Here is a 17,887-nt window from a genome sequence, read left to right as displayed (position 1 = left end):
GGCCATCCCTTCCATTAGGAAGGGGAGGGACATCTTATATCAGTGTGCAATCCAACACAAGTAAAACCAGGAAAATACATGCATAATTAAAAAACCCACACATAAAATCCAATAGGACTATGTAACAGCTATGAAAAACAAAACAAATGATTAACTTTTTAGCAATGCAATATTAAATCCGTCTTATTATTCAGGCCGTGCGGATATGTACAATTCAACAAATAAATCCACATAATCTCTCTATTATGGAGAATGCGTATAAGATCTCCTCCTCTTTTACTTCTTTTGATTTTTTCAATGCCATAAAAACGCAAGGATGATGTATCCAAATTATGTTTAAGAAAAAAATGTTTTGAGACATTAGACATGCTATGTAACAAAGGACCTGCAGCGTGCCTGATATGCTCCTGCATTCTCTTTTTTAAGGTGCGTTTAGTGCTACCTACATAATCCATTTTATAAATAGTGCAGGTGACTCTGTATATTACAAGGGTCCTATCGCAGTTAGTAAACTTGTGAATCATATGGATTTTGCCATCTATTGTACCTTCTATTTTGTTACCCTTTGTTGCATAGGGGCACACCACACACCTTGCGTTACCGCACTTGTGGAAACCTTTAATTGTCAGCCTAGTTGACTGCTCCTCCTCTACACACACCATACTAGGGACAAGCAGGTTTGATAGAGTTGGAGCACGTCGGGCAGAAAACCGAACTCCCGGTTTGATAATCTCCCCTACTACTGGATCTGCTGCCAGTAGAGGTAGATGTTTGTTCACAATACTTTTTATTTCATTAAATTCCATACTGTAAGTAGTGACAAGGGTCACTTGATCAAACTCTTTTGTCACTACTTACAGTATGGAATTTAATGAAATAAAAAGTATTGTGAACAAACATCTACCTCTACTGGCAGCAGATCCAGTAGTAGGGGAGATTATCAAACCGGGAGTTCGGTTTTCTGCCCGACGTGCTCCAACTCTATCAAACCTGCTTGTCCCTAGTATGGTGTGTGTAGAGGAGGAGCAGTCAACTTGGCTAACAATTAAAGGTTTCCACAAGTGCGGTAACGCAAGGTGTGTAGTGTGCCCCTATGCAACAAAGGGTAACAAAATAGATGGTACAATAGATGGCAAAATCCATATGATTCACGAGTTTACTAACTGCGATAGTACCCTTGTAATATACAGAGTCACCTGCACTATTTGGAAAATGGATTATGTAGGTAGCACTAAACGCACCTTAAAACAGAGAATGCAGGAGCATATCAGGCACGCTGCAGGTCCTTTGTTACATAGCATGTCTAATGTCTGAAAACATTTTTTTCTTAAACATAATTCGGATACATCATCCTTGCATTTTTATGGCATTGAAAAAAATAAAAAGAAGTAAAAGAAGAGGTGATCTTATACGCATTCTCCATAATAGAGAGATTATGTGGATTTATTTGTTGAATTGTACATATCCGCACGGCCTGAATAATAAGACGGATTTAATATTGCATTACTAAAAAGTTAATCATTTGTTTTGTTTTTCATAGTTGTTACATAGTCCTATTGGATTTTATGTGTGGGTTTTTTAATTATGCATGTATTTTTCTGGTTTTACTTGTGTTGGATTGCACACTGACATAAGATGTCCCTCCCCTTCCTAATGGAAGGGATGGCCTTGTAGTATATAAGGCATTCTCATTTGAGTATTGGCAAGCTATAAGTAAGGGTATAGCAACCTGAAACGCGTCAGCCTTGTTTGGGACTGTTTTTCCATGTGCAATTTTTTCTATTTTTGTATATGTCCTTGTCTTTCTGCCACCGTGAAGGTTTTTAACGAGGATTCGTGAATAAAGTTTTGAAGATTTCATTCAGCCGTGCTGGCCTTTTCTACTTTTTTCTAATTTACAAATCTGTTTAACTTTCCGGAGCCAGTTGATATATAAAAAAAAGATTTGTCCTGGAATACCCCATTAACACACTTTCTGAATGTCATTTTGAATACTTGGAGGGGTGCAGTTTTTATAATGGGGTCATTTGTGGAGTATTTCTAATATGAAGACCCTTCAAATCCACTTCGAAACTGAACTGGTCCCTGAAAAATTCCGATTTTGAAAATTTTGTGAAAAATTGTAAAATTACTGCTGAACTATGAAGCCCTCTGATGTCTTCCAAAAGTAAAAACATCTCAACTTTATGATGTCAACATAAAGTAGACATATTGTATTTGTGAATCAATATATAACTTTTTTGGAATATTCATTTTCTTTACAAGCAGAGAGTTTCAAAGTTAGAAAAATGCTAAATTGTCAACATTTTCATGAAATTTGGGGATTTTTCACCAAGAAAGAATGCAAGTAACAACAAAAATTTACCACTGTGTTAAAGTAGAATATGTCAAGAAAAAACAGTCTCGGAATCAAAACAATCGGTAAAAGTATCCCAGAGTTATTAATGCTTAAAGTGACAGTGGTCAGAATTGCAAAAAAGGGGCTCAGTCCTTAAGGTGAAAAAGGGCTCAGTCCTTAAGGGGTAAAGGGGAAAATAGGCTGGGTCCTTAAGGGGTTAAATGGAAGTGTATTTACTTTTCTCTGAGTCTTGATAATGTAAATAAACAATCTGGAATGGCACCCATCATGTATTCCAGATTACAAGAATTAGAAAAACAGTAGATATGCCTGAGGTGAATATTGCACAATTAGATCTAAAACATAGTGAAGGGTCTATCATCTTTAATGGGAAATATTAACAATTGGTAAAGTATAATAGACTGAATATAAGATCTGAGGCTCGCAACTACTGGTGGATCCTCAAGAATAATATTACACCATTAAAGATGTTACCTCATGAACAACCCCTATTAAGGCATATGGATATCTTAGAGGGCCAAACCCTACTGGGGATCCCCCTTCTTTGAGCTAGAATAGAGAACCCCACTATAACAGAGTACCCTTTATGGCAGTCTAAAGCCGTCTATGCATTGAGCGGACGTCCAGTCATCTGAATGGTTTTAATGTATTACTGAATGGTTTACAAATATTTTCATTTATTATTCCCCAAGATCTAGAACTGTTAAGGGCACATGATAAATACCGTTTCCACGAATTTTTGTAGTGCCACCTGTGAAGTTCATTTTTGTAACTGTTTTCCAGCCAGGGAAGTATTTTCACCAGGGGTTACTACTTTTTCAGAGTAAAGCCCCTAATACCAGCTTGGGGGCTTTGTTGCAGAACTTTACCAACAATCTAAACACGGATTGAAAAAGTCAATATACATGCTGCAGAAACAATCACACTCATATGTCAGTCACCATAAATCTGTAACAAATCTAATACAGATTTTGCGCAATATTGGACTTATTATTTTGGACTTATTGGACTTAATACAAAATAAACAAAAAAAAGTATTCTTTACTCCACTTAACTTTTCTTAATCTTTCACTTTGCATAACCCAGGTCATATGGTATCGGTCTTGTTTCAATTTCTGTCTTTTCTTACAGCCCCCTTTTAATGGCAGCTGTCCTCTGTTTCATTTCGACTTTCAAAGATAGCTAAAGGCTGAATCAACAGTGCGCCACACACCAAGATTACAATCTCCTCAATGTTCTTAAAGCAATTATATAGAACTTAAATTCAGGGATCTATCTTCTGAAAGTACAGCTGTCATGGGAGTAGTGTTCTGATAAACTGATGGATAACGGTGCTGACTGGTGAAACAAAAGTCCTAAAATACATTATGCGGGGGTCAAAGTTATGGGAAATAATCCTTTTAGGTCATACATGTGAAAAGTTTTGTGTTAATACACACAACAGGAGCTTATTTGAAGACTGGTGATCGATTTAATTGATTCAGGTTTTAGCCAACTTTAGGACACATTCAATCACTCAACGTGAATAGTCAAAAATAAGACAGTGGCATTTTAGAGGGAAGTTATTAGACTTATACAATGTTATACTGAGGTCCTTGGGCTCAACATGGGAAATTACTCAATGTCATTTCAATAAGAGTCAATAAGGAAGATTATCAAAACCTGTGCAGGGGAAAGTTGTCCAGTTACCCATAGTAACCAATCAGCTTGCTTCTTTCATTTTTTAAAAGGCCTCTGAAAGATAAAAAATAAAAAGCGATCTGATTGGTTGCTATGGCCTACTGGACAACTTTTCAAGGTTTTAATGTATCTCCCAGAATGAGTGTAAAAAAGGTGCGCCTATCTTGACAATTTTGGTTGGACTGGCCAACTAATTTGTATGGTGGCCTCTCAAATCTCCCCAACAACATCTGTTGAGATTTAAGCATTTAGAATGTTTCCTGCCCAATCCTTTTACTTTCAGAGAGATAAACTGCCAGCACTGGAGTCTTACCCCTTCCTATTTCCATTTAGAGAACATGAACAAGCTGAATATTCACATGTATGAAGGGGTTTGGGCGAGATAGGGTAGTACCTCATGTGTAGGGTAGCAACATAAAGGAATGTGCGCTTCTCACCCTAAACTCCTGCAAGGAGGTTTGGACTTCTCCCAGTTGCTATACTTGGAGTAGTTTCTGTTAGCAATGATTGACAGAGGGTTAAGGTTGGCGGTTACCTCAGGTCGGTGCATTGTGATGAAGAAGATATTGGCTTAAAGGATACCTCTGGGATGTACAAATTGTCCCCTATCCTAAGGATAAGAGATAAGTGTTAGATCACAGGTGCTCCAACCGCTGGGGGGCCCCCGCGATCTCCCAAACAGAGCCCCAGCTCCCTGCATGTAACATGCATAAGGGAACGAAGAAAAAGACCTTTAGCTCTAGGCGCTGCTCACAACTCACGACATCAGGGACAAGTGCGATAGACTGGTATGGGGAGTGTAGCTGTGCAGTAATTAAAGGGTGCTTGTTAACCCTTGTTATTCGTGACGCCAGGGTGAGGGTTCCTCAATAACGTTTTTCCTACCGCCACCCTTCCCAAGAGCGATAGGGAGGTAGATAAGAAGAATAGATTGTCCACAACCGGAGAGTTTCTGAAACAGCATTAACTTTTACTGAAGGTTTTCTGCAAGCTTTAATAATACAACAGACTGAGCATAACAACAGCTTTCCTTGGAGATTGACAAAGGTTGGGACTGTAGCATTAAGAGTCTTTTAGTACTATGCGTTGCTCCACTGGATTTAGGGGTTAGTTGCGGTCCAGTAGTCACGCTAGCATTAGCGGGGATTTAAATTTAAACTCACGGTTTTGATTCTGCTGAGGCCGGAGGTTTTTAGGCCTAGCGTGTCTTTGAAAGTTACGTAGCACCGTCCTGTTAGTCCGGCATCCACGAGAGCAGCAACCCAAGAGTGGGATAATTGGACGCAGCTCCCTTATATGGGCAGGGGCTGGACTAATGCTAATTGGTCCATACTGATGTCAATCACCATTACAGAGATTTGTGGGTAACATGTGACCCAAGGACCTCCTAATGTCCTACAACATACCATAGAGGTTACTAGCGTGGTCACATGACCGAAGGTCCTGTGACGCTGAACAAGGTAAGTACCATACATTACTATAGAATATATAATTATTAAATATATACATATATATTAATATTAGAGATAGACTTTAGGAGAGGCAACTATGGGCTGTCCCACCTTAGGAACCCTACCTGAAAGCAGTTACTTTGACTTTAAGGACCTCTACACTAGGTACGGTATGCAATACGGTACCGGGACACCACAAACCCCCTTACTTAAGATAAGTCGGCCTCAACGTCAGTCCCCTAAGACAGAGGGACGAAGTGAAGGTCGGGTACAACACTATAAAGCTACTTAACATTTTCTTTGATGTACATACATTAATTTGGGTAAACTCACGAACAGGATTGGTTCATGAATTTAGTAACAGGATGATATTATTCACATGAGATACATTATACTTAACATTTTTCCTAAGCTCACTAGGCATTTTAAATTTCACTATACATGTTTGAGTCTTACTATATAGTTTTGAGTCTCACTATACATTTTTGAGTCTTACTATACATTTTTGTCATGTTAGCTACCTGTCTAGTACACTGAGGGTATATTGGCTTGCCCGAGGCTTTCTACCAATAAGACTGGCTACTAGGGTCCCTTGGCTATATGCTCTTATCCCTAGAACACAACAGATAAACCTTACCTAGGTTACCATTAACTATGTGTATTATTTTTAGCTAGCAAGAGTATCTACTGGTCAGGCAGAACATCTCACACACGTATAAGAACAGAGAATTGGGTACGCAACAGTGGCAGGAATTGGAAAATGACATTAGATACAATTCCCAAAGCATTTACTATAGTGTGAGACATTTTTGTTTGCTTATTTTTAGGTGTACTAGGTTTAAATGAGGTAAGTACACTGAAGTGATTGTTTTTGAGGTAATATGTGTGTAGTACTACGTGCAAAGTCAGTCTTGATACCTTAGGGGTAATTTCCCTTTAGTGGACCTTTGAGAAGGTGTTAGTGATGGGTGACAAAATTGTTATTCCTCAGAGGAGCCGAGGAAGCCACCTACTAGCAACTACTACAACACCCATTATTTAAAAAAATGTTATGTACGTGTACAAGAATCATTTACATTTAGTTACTCTAGCATGAAGATTTATTAAACACTCCAACAGGGTTCAGGTGCATTCACCTGATAAGTGCAACTTTCTTGAAGAATGTCACGTTACTTTTGAGGTATGTACACGTAAACAGGCGTGCAAGGATCAGCAGTCCACCTGCACTAAGAGTCTAAACTTCCCGGCTATTAGCTTTAGCCCGGCACACACTTACGAATCTCCTACCTTTAAGAGTCTCTTGGTCTAAGGACCAGGCACAAAAGCTTGATGGTTGCGTTACAACTGGAACAGTCTTAGCTTAGTCATGCTAAGCACACTTCTTGAACTGTTGCAGAAAAGTCTGTGAAGACAACAACAAAAAAAAACTTTAAAGCAGTATGAGTGTCACAATTCAGATGCAACTCCGGCGATGTCGTCCTACTCCTCGCCTAGTGCCGCTACCCTTTTCAGAATCACGAGCAGGCAAAGAGTTAATGTGGCTCTCCCACACCACATTAGTAAGGGTAGAGTGTGACACTGAAGGATTTAGGTTAACAGTTGGTGCTGGTTGATTCGGCCCCACCTCCTCATCAGGCGTGCGCAGCAGCACATTTGTTGGTACTTGGGGGGCAGACCAAAGCTCCTTGTCGGGAGTAGGCCCAGGTACTTCCGTTGGCACCCAAGGTCGAGGCCAAACCTCCTGGACAGGAGTAGGCCAGGGAACTTTGTGGTAGACAGAAGGAAGTGGTTGCTGCTGTAGAGGCTCCTCCTCCTTGGGTACGTTGGTGGAGGCATCAGGAGCAGGCCATTTCGGCCTCAGTTGGAAGGGGTCCGCTTCCCAATCATCAGAAGGGAAATACTTGAAGGGCAACTGGGTTGGAGCGGCTGGCCTGGTGACTGCGGCCGCCCACTCTCCTCGCAGGCCCCAGACAGGGGTGCATTCCACTATCTCACCCACCTCCAGGGAATGGAACTTTTTGTGAAGATGGGACCTATGTACAGCTCGTCGGTTTACGAGAATGGTATAGCCGTTGTGGCAATCAATGAGGGTACCATAACGTCTGACCTTGTCGAACTTGGCCACTGTTGCTCTGCAATGCTCCAAGGGCTTCTCCCCTTCTCGGGGATGATCCCACTTGCGAATAAAGAGTGCCTCCATCTCCTTGGTGTTCTCCTAGTAGCGAATCCTCTCCTCAAGAGGCAGATGTACATGTTTGGGGGCGTAAAGTTCTCTGTGTCAGGCCTTTAATTTTCCATTAGGTCAGCTATTTTGGCCTCCTGGCAGGCTCTTTCTTGCTGTGCCTTAGGAGTCGATGGTAGGGGATTCCCAGGCAAGGGTTGAAGCACATCATGCATGTGTTGAATAAAGTCAGGTTCATCCCCAAAGACCTATTGGGGCAATTTTGGTGAGCACGGTCGTGCATTCTGCAGGGCAGACAGGGGTATCTGTGGCTCAGGGCTGGTGGAAGAAGATAAGGCAGCCTCAGATGGTGTGCTTACCAAGGACTCCTCTGTCGGGATCTCAGCCCATGAACCCCAGGTGCGGTGGTGAGAGGATAATCTCACTGGTGATGGAGTTCTAGGTGTCCCTGCAGTGTCCCCTGGAGGGGTATCTTGCCAGTCATCATCGGGCAGTGGGGGAAGATTGCAGGCCCACTCTTCATCCAATGACAACCGCTGCAATCGGTCGGCAAGATCGTGGAACAGTTGGGCTGCGACCGCCGCAACTTTCCTTTGTTCCGGTGCCATCTTCATGTGCATGCCACGTGGAACGCTGCTTTCCGCCATGTCTGTACCTTCCGGGTCTCCTTTTTCCACACTGAAGAGGTCGCTGTGCAGGGTTCCCTTTATATTGGGCTTCGCCAAAATCACTGCCGGTCGGAAGAACGTTATCGGGGCAACCCCGACTTCCTGTCCCCCGGAAACAACAACTGTGATTTTAAGTTCCCTTTCGGCTGCGACATGCTCACTTGATGGTGCCTTGATGGTCATGGTGCAGTGCAGGCTTTCTTCACGCGCTTTTCCGGCACCGGGTTAACTCTTGCACTCATTCCTTACTTTACACAATCCACTCATTCCTTACTATACGCAATCTTCCTGTCACGATGCCGGCTGGCAGGTAGTGGATCCTCTGTGCCAGAGAGGGATTGGCGTGGACCGTGCTAGTGGACCGGTTCTAAGCCACTACTGGTTTTCACCAGAGCCCGCCGCAAAGCGGGATGGTCTTGCTGCGGCGGTAGTGACCAGGTCGTATCCACTAGCAACGGCTCACCTCTCTGGCTGCTGAAGATAGGCGCGGTACAAGGGAGTAGGCAGAAGCAAGGTCGGACGTAGCAGAAGGTCGGGGCAGGCAGCAAGGATCGTAGTCAGGGGCAACGGCAGAAGGTCTGGAAACACAGGCAAGGAACACACAAGGAACGCTTTCACTGGCACAATGGCAACAAGATCCGGCAAGGGAGTGCAGGGGAAGTGAGGTGATATAGGGAAGTGCACAGGTGAACACACTAATTGGAACCACTGCGCCAATCAGCGGCGCAGTGGCCCTTTAAATCGCAGAGACCCGGCGCGCGCGCGCCCTAGGGAGCGGGGCCGCGCGCGCCGGGACAGAACAGACGGAGAGCGAGTCAGGTAGGGGAGCCGGGGTGCGCATCGCGAGCGGGCGCTACCCGCATCGCGAATCGCATCCCGGCTGGCAGCGGAATCGCAGCGCCCCGGGTCAGAGGACGTGACCGGAGCGCTGCAGCGGGGAGAGTGAAGCGAGCGCTCCGGGGAGGAGCGGGGACCCGGAGCGCTCGGCGTAACAGTACCCCCCCCTTGGGTCTCCCCCTCTTCTTAGAGCCTGAGAACCTGAGGAGCAGACTTTTGTCTAGGATGTTGTCCTCAGGTTCCCAGGATCTCTCTTCAGGACCACAACCCTCCCAGTCCACTAAAAAAAAATTTTTCCCTCTGACCTTTTTGGCAGCTAAAATTTCTTTGACCGAGAAGATGTCCGAGGAGCCGGAAACAGGAGTGGGAGGAACAGATTTGGGAGAAAAACGGTTGAGGATGAGTGGTTTGAGAAGAGAGACGTGAAAGGCATTAGGGATACGAAGAGAAGGAGGAAGAAGAAGTTTATAAGAGACAGGATTAATTTGACACAAAATTTTAAAAGGACCAAGATAGCGTGGTCCCAACTTGTAGCTAGGGACACGGAAGCGGACATATTTAGCGGAGAGCCATACCTTGTCTCCAGGGGAAAAAACGGGGGGAGCTCTTCTTTTCTTATCCGCGAACTTCTTCATGCGTGATGAAGCCTGTAAGAGAGAATTTTGGGTCTCTCTCCATATGATGGAAAGGTCACGAGAAATTTCATCCACAGCGGGCAGACCAGAGGGCAAGGGAGTAGGGAGGGGGGGAAGAGGGTGACGGCCGTACACCACGAAAAATGGGGATTTGGAGGAAGACTCAGAGACCCTGAAGTTATACGAGAATTCGGCCCATGGGAGGAGATCTGCCCAGTCATCCTGGCGGGAGGAAACAAAATGTCGCAAATAATCACCCAAGATCTGGTTAATTCTTTCTACTTGTCCATTGGACTGGGGATGATATGCAGAAGAAAAATTTAATTTAATCTTGAGTTGTTTACAGAGAGCCCTCCAGAATTTAGACACGAATTGGACGCCTCTATCCGAGACAATCTGCGTAGGCAACCCGTGAAGACGAAAAATGTGTACAAAAAATTGTTTAGCCAACTGAGGCGCAGAAGGAAGACCAGGAAGAGGGATGAAATGTGCCATTTTGGAGAATCGATCAACGACCACCCAAATAACAGTGTTGCCACGGGAAGGGGGTAAATCAGTAATAAAATCCATACCAATCAGAGACCAAGGCTGTTCGGGGACAGGCAGAGGATGAAGAAAACCAGCGGGCTTCTGGCGAGGAGTCTTATCCCGGGCACAGATAGTGCAGGCTCGCACAAAGTCCACAACATCCGTCTCCAGAGTCGGCCACCAATAGAAGCGGGAGATGAGTTGCACAGATTTCTTGATACCCGCATGACCTGCGAGATGGGAGGAGTGACCCCATTTGAGGATTCCGAGGCGTTGGCGAGGAGAAACAAAGGTCTTTCCTGGAGGAGTCTGCCTGATGGAGGCAGGAGAAGTGGAGATCAGGCAGTCAGGTGGAATGATGTGTTGCGGAGAGAGTTCAACTTCTGAGGCATCCGAGGAACGAGAGAGAGCATCGGCCCTAATGTTCTTATCGGCAGGACGAAAGTGAATCTCAAAATTAAATCGGGCAAAGAACAGAGACCACCGGGCCTGGCGAGGATTCAGCCGTTGGGCAGACTGGAGGTAGGAGAGGTTCTTGTGGTCGGTGTAGATAATAACAGGAGAACTTGATCCCTCCAGCAGATGCCTCCATTCCTCAAGTGCTAATTTAATGGCTAGAAGCTCTCGATCCCCGATGGAGTAGTTCCTCTCCGCTGGAGAGAAGGTCCTAGAGAAAAAACCACAAGTGACAGCATGCCCGGAAGAATTTTTTTGTAGAAGAACAGCTCCAGCTCCCACTGAGGAGGCATCAACCTCCAATAGGAAGGGTTTGGAAGGGTCAGGTCTGGAGAGGACGGGAGCCGAAGAAAAGGCAGACTTGAGTCGTTTAAAGGCGTCTTCTGCTTGAGGAGGCCAGGACTTGGGATCAGCATTTTTTTTGGTTAAAGCCACGATAGGAGCCACAATGGTAGAAAAATGTGGAATAAATTGCCTGTAATAATTGGCGAACCCCAAAAAGCGTTGGATAGCACGGAGTCCGGAGGGGCGTGGCCAATCTAAGACGGCAGAGAGTTTGTCTGGATCCATCTGTAGTCCCTGGCCAGAGACCAAATATCCTAGAAAAGGAAGAGATTGGCATTCAAACAGACATTTCTCAATTTTGGCATAGAGTTGGTTGTCACGAAGTCTCTGAAGAACCATACGGACATGCTGGCGGTGTTCTTCTAGATTGGCAGAAAAAATTAGGATATCGTCCAGATATACAACAACACAGGAGTATAACAGATCACGAAAAATTTCATTGACAAAGTCTTGGAAGACGGCAGGGGCGTTGCACAGTCCAAAGGGCATGACCAGATACTCAAAGTGTCCATCTCTGGTGTTAAATGCCGTTTTCCACTCGTCCCCCTCTCTGATGCGGATGAGGTTATAGGCGCCTCTTAAGTCCAATTTAGTGAAGATGTGGGCACCTTGGAGGCGATCAAAGAGTTCAGAAATGAGGGGTAAGGGGTAGCGGTTCTTAACCGTGATTTTATTAAGACCGCGGTAGTCAATGCAAGGACGTAGGGAGCCATCTTTTTTGGACACAAAGAAAAATCCGGCTCCGGCAGGAGAGGAGGATTTACGGATAAAGCCCTTTTTTAGATTCTCCTGGACGTATTCGGACATGGCAAGAGTCTCTGGGGCAGAGAGAGGATAAATTCTGCCCCGGGGTGGAGTAGTGCCCGGGAGGAGGTCGATAGGGCAATCATAAGGCCTGTGAGGAGGTAGAGTCTCAGCTTGTTTTTTGCAGAAAACATCCGCGAAGTCCATATAGGCCTTAGGGAGACCGGTTACTGGAGGAACCACAGAGTTACGGCAAGGGTTACTGGGAACCGGTTTTAGACAGTTCTTGGAACAAGAGGACCCCCAACTCTTGATCTCCCCAGTGGACCAATCCAGGGTTGGGGAATGAAGTCGAAGCCAGGGAAGTCCAAGGAGAATTTCCGAGGTGCAATTGGGGAGGACCAAAAGTTCAATCCTCTCATGATGAGATCCGATGCTCATAAGAAGGGGCTCCGTGCGGAAACGTATGGTACAGTCCAATCTTTCATTATTTACACAATTGATGTAGAGGGGTCTGGCGAGACTGGTCACCGGGATGTTGAACCTGTTGACGAGAGAGGCCAAAATAAAATTTCCTGCAGATCCAGAGTCCAAGAAGGCCACTGTAGAGAAGGAGAAGGCAGAGGCAGACATCCGCACAGGCACAGTAAGACGTGGAGAAGCAGAGTAGACATCAAGGACTGTCTCACCTTTGTGCGGAGTCAGCGTACGTCTTTCCAGGCGGGGAGGACGGATAGGACAATCTCTCAGGAAGTGTTCGGTACTAGCACAGTACAGGCAGAGGTTCTCCATACGGCGTCGTGTCCTCTCTTGAGGTGTCAGGCGAGACCGGTCGACCTGCATAGCCTCCACGGCGGGAGGCACAGGAACAGATTGCAGGGGACCAGAGGAGAGAGGAGCCAAGGAGAAGAAACGCCTCTTGCGAACAGAGTCCATATCTTGGCGGAGTTCCTGACGCCTTTCGGAAAAACGCATGTCAATGCGAGTGGCTAGGTGAATAAGTTCATGTAGATTAGCAGGAATTTCTCGTGCGGCCAGAACATCTTTAATGTTGCTGGATAGGCCTTTTTTGAAGGTCGCGCAGAGGGCCTCATTATTCCAGGACAATTCTGAAGCAAGAGTACGAAATTGTACGGCATACTCGCCAACGGAAGAATTACCCTGGACCAGGTTCAACAGGGCAGTCTCAGCAGAAGAGGCTCGGGCAGGTTCCTCAAAGACACTTCGGATTTCCGAGAAGAAGGAGTGTACAGAGGCAGTGACGGGGTCATTGCGGTCCCAGAGCGGTGTGGCCCATGACAGGGCTTTTCCGGACAGAAGGCTGACTACGAAAGCCACCTTAGACCTTTCAGTGGGAAACAGGTCCGACATCATCTCCAGATGCAGGGAACATTGGGAAAGAAAGCCACGGCAAAACTTAGAGTCCCCATCAAATTTATCCGGCAAGGATAAGCGTATCCCAGGAGCGGCCACTCGCTGCGGAGGAGGTGCAGGAGCTGGCGGAGGAGATGACTGCTGAAGCTGTGGTAGTAACTGTTGTAGCATAACGGTCAGTTGAGACAGCTGTTGGCCTTGTTGCGCTATCTGTTGTGACTGCTGGGCGACCACCGTGGTGAGGTCAGCGACAACTGGCAGAGGAACTTCAGCGGGATCCATGGCCGGATCTACTGTCACGATGCCGGCTGGCAGGTAGTGGATCCTCTGTGCCAGAGAGGGATTGGCGTGGACCGTGCTAGTGGACCGGTTCTAAGCCACTACTGGTTTTCACCAGAGCCCGCCGCAAAGCGGGATGGTCTTGCTGCGGCGGTAGTGACCAGGTCGTATCCACTAGCAACGGCTCACCTCTCTGGCTGCTGAAGATAGGCGCGGTACAAGGGAGTAGGCAGAAGCAAGGTCGGACGTAGCAGAAGGTCGGGGCAGGCAGCAAGGATCGTAGTCAGGGGCAACGGCAGAAGGTCTGGAAACACAGGCAAGGAACACACAAGGAACGCTTTCACTGGCACAATGGCAACAAGATCCGGCAAGGGAGTGCAGGGGAAGTGAGGTGATATAGGGAAGTGCACAGGTGAACACACTAATTGGAACCACTGCGCCAATCAGCGGCGCAGTGGCCCTTTAAATCGCAGAGACCCGGCGCGCGCGCGCCCTAGGGAGCGGGGCCGCGCGCGCCGGGACAGAACAGACGGAGAGCGAGTCAGGTAGGGGAGCCGGGGTGCGCATCGCGAGCGGGCGCTACCCGCATCGCGAATCGCATCCCGGCTGGCAGCGGAATCGCAGCGCCCCGGGTCAGAGGACGTGACCGGAGCGCTGCAGCGGGGAGAGTGAAGCGAGCGCTCCGGGGAGGAGCGGGGACCCGGAGCGCTCGGCGTAACACTTCCGTACAATTATATGGTGCTCCGTTACACATTGGGACAGTCTTTTATATAGGGGAGTACCCTTTACTTGGTGGCAATAGCTGGAGGCACACACCCGTATAATGTTCGTAAGCCAAAAAGCTATGTGATAGCCTGGGGGGTGTAGGGTATGGGGAGTGTAGCTGTGCAGTAACCCTTGCTATTCGTGACGTCAGGGTGAGGGTTCCTCAATAACGCTTTTCCTACCGCCACCCTTCCCAAGAGCGATAGGGAGGTAGATAAGAAGAATAGATTGTCCACAACCGGAGAGTTTCTGAAACAGCATTAACTTTTACTGAAGGTTTTCTGCAAGCTTCAATAATACAATAGTCTCTGAGCATAACAACAGCTTTCCTTGGAGATTGACAAAGGTTGGGACTTTAGCATTAAGAGCCTTTTAGTACTATGCGTTGCTCCACTGGATTTAGGGGTTAGATGCGGTCCAGTAGTCACGATAGCATTAGTGGGGATTTAGATTTAAACAGCACCGCCCTGTTAGTCCGGCATCCACGAGAGCAGCAACCCAAGAGAGCGATAATTGGATGCAGCTCCCTTATATGGGCAGGGGCTCGACTAATGCTAATTGGTCCATACTGATGTCAATCACCTTTACAGAGATTTGTGGGTAATACGTGACCCAAGGACCTCCTAAGGTCCTACAACATACCATAGAGGTTACTAGCATGATCACATGACCGAAGGTCCTGCGACGCTGAACAAGGTAAGTACCATAAATTACCATAGAATATATCATTATTAAATATATACATATATATTAACATTAGAGATAGACTTTAGGAGAGGCGACTAGGGGCTGTCCCACCTGAGTAACCCTACCTGAAATTAGTTACTCTGACTTTGGGGACCTCTACACTAGGTACGGTATGCAATACGGTACCGGGACACCACACAAGAAATTCCTTTAGGATCCAGGGCAGTATCCAATTTAATTTAGATAATAAAATACAGGATAACGCTTTTCAAGGGTTACCCCCTCTTCATCAGATTAGAATACAAGGTACACAGATGTTACAGGTTGAAATGAAATGAAAAACAATGAAAAAAGTGACAGGATTTAAGGGGACTGGCCTGGGTTCAAAGGTCACAGGTACAATTGAAGGTAAACAAATAATTAATACCACATCTGTTATCAAAATATGCATATATTAGAAACATATTAACCCCTTAAGGACTCAGCCCATTTTGGCCTTAAGGACTCAGACAATTACATTTTTACGTTTTCATTTTTTCCTCCTCGCCTTCTAAAAATCATAACTCTTTTATATTTTCATCCACAGACTAGTATGAGGGCTTTTTTTTTTGCGCGACCAGTTGTCCTTTGTAATGACATAACTCATTATATCATAAAATGTATGGCGCAACCAAAAAACACTATTTTTGTGGGGTAATTAAAACGAAAAACGCAATTTTGCTAATTTTGGAAGGTTTCGTTTTCACGCCGTACAATTTATGGTAAAAATGACACGTGTTCTTTATTCTGAGGGTCAATACGATTAAAATGATACCCATTATTACATACTTTTCTATTATTGTTGCGCTTAAAAAAAATCACAAACTTTTTAACCAAATTAGTACGTTTATAATCCCTTTATTTTGATGACCTCTAACTTTTTTATTTTCCGTATAAGCGGTGGTATGGGGGCTCATTTTTTGCGCCATGATCTGTACTTTTTTTGATACCACATTTGCATATAAAAAACTTTAATACATTTTTTATAATTTTTTTTAATAAAATGTATTAAAAAAGTAGGAATTTTGGACTTTTTTTTTTTCGTTCACGCCTTTCACCGTACGGGATCATTAACATTTTATTTTAATAGTTCGGACATTTACGCACGTGGCGATACCAAATATGTCTATAAGAAAAAAATGTTACGCTTTTTGGGGGTAAAATAGGAAAAAACGGACGTTTTACTTTTTTATTGGGGGAGGGGATTTTTCACATTTTTTTTACTTTTACATTTTTTTACATTTTTTTTTACACTTGAATAGTCCCCATAGGGGACTATTCATAGCAATACCATGATTGCTAATACTGATCTGTTCTATGTATAGGACATAGAACAGATCAGTGTTATCGGCGATCTTCTGTTCTGGTCTGCTCGATCACAGACCAGAGCAGGAGACGCCGGGAGCCGGACGGAGGAAGGTGAGGGGACCTCTGTGCGGCGTTCTAAATGATCGGATCCCCGCGCTGCGGGCGATCCGATCATTCATTCAAATCGCGCACTGCCGCAGATGCCGGGATCTGTATTGATCCCGGCACCTGAGGGGTTAATGGCAGACGCCCGCGAGATCGCGGGCGTCGGCCATTGCTGGCGGGTCCCTGGCTGTGATCAGCAGCCGGGATCAGCCGCGCATGACACGGGCATCGCTCCGATGCCCGCGGTTATGCACAGGACGTAAATGTACGTCCTGGTGCGTTAAGTACCACCGCACCAGGACGCACATTTACGTCCTGCGTCCTTAAAGTATATTAGAAAAAACAGTCCTTTCATATACAGAGTGTATGATTATCTGCTCCGGAGGATAACATCTGTGTATGGTCTTTAGCGCTTAGCAGGGCTGTAGAGTCAGGAGTGCTAGCCCACCGCGGAGCTCCCGAAAACAGTCATGCATTGCTAGGTGTCCTGGTCACGTGGTTTGGTGATCCAATCACACTGAAGGAGGTGGTGCCGGGATGGAACACGGTGAAGGAGCACACAGACCGTGGGCATAGTTAGGGGTGTCTAAAGTGCTTCCAAATACACTTAATCTCTGGATGGATGCAGTATTCCAACAGTATTAGCCATGGAAAGGGAGTAAGTGTATTAATAAAGCAAGTCTAGCCCGTATAAAAGTGTTATGGCCGTAAAGCAGAACCTGGATGGATGGGGAGCAGCAGTATAAATTACAAGTTAGCGGACATACGGCCTGGTGATTAAAGGCCTATCAGTTAGTTCTGTGGACAACAGAACGGAACATACTAAATGGAAAGTATGTACCTAGGGTTGTGTGGAGCAAAGGAGGGATGTGGGAGTATAAATGTTCTGTACATAGAACTGTGTAAATACCGGCATAGTGGAAAAGAACACTCATTCCGTGGGATTGGATTACCGAACCACGTGACCAGGACACCTAACAATGCGTGACTGGTTACGGGAGCTCCGCAGTGGGCTTGCACTCCTGTCTCTACAGCGCTGCTAAGTACCAATGACCATTCACAGATGTTCTCCTCCAGAGCAGATAATCATACACTCTGTATATGAAATGGCTGTTTTTTCTAATATACTTTAATATGTTTCTCATATATGCATATTTTGATAATAGATGTGGTAGGAATCATTTGTTTACCTTCAATTGTACCTGTGACCGTTGAACCCAGTCCACTCCTCTTTAATTCTGGTGCCTTTTTTCATTGTTTTTCATTTTATTTCAACCTTTAACATTTGCATAACTTATATACTGATCTGAAGAAGAGTGGGTTACTCTCTAAACGTGTTATCCTGTATTTTAATATTTCAATAAAATAGGATCCTGCCCTTGATCCTTAAAAAGTTTCTTGACCTTGATGTCGTGAGTTGTGATGCTAAAGGTCTTTTTCTTCAT

This window comes from Hyla sarda, chromosome 11 (genome assembly GCF_029499605.1).
Source record: "Hyla sarda isolate aHylSar1 chromosome 11, aHylSar1.hap1, whole genome shotgun sequence".
NCBI classification, from domain to species: Eukaryota; Metazoa; Chordata; class Amphibia; order Anura; family Hylidae; genus Hyla; species Hyla sarda.
The sequence above is the reverse complement of the archived record's forward strand: the minus strand, read 5'-3'. Positions refer to the sequence as shown.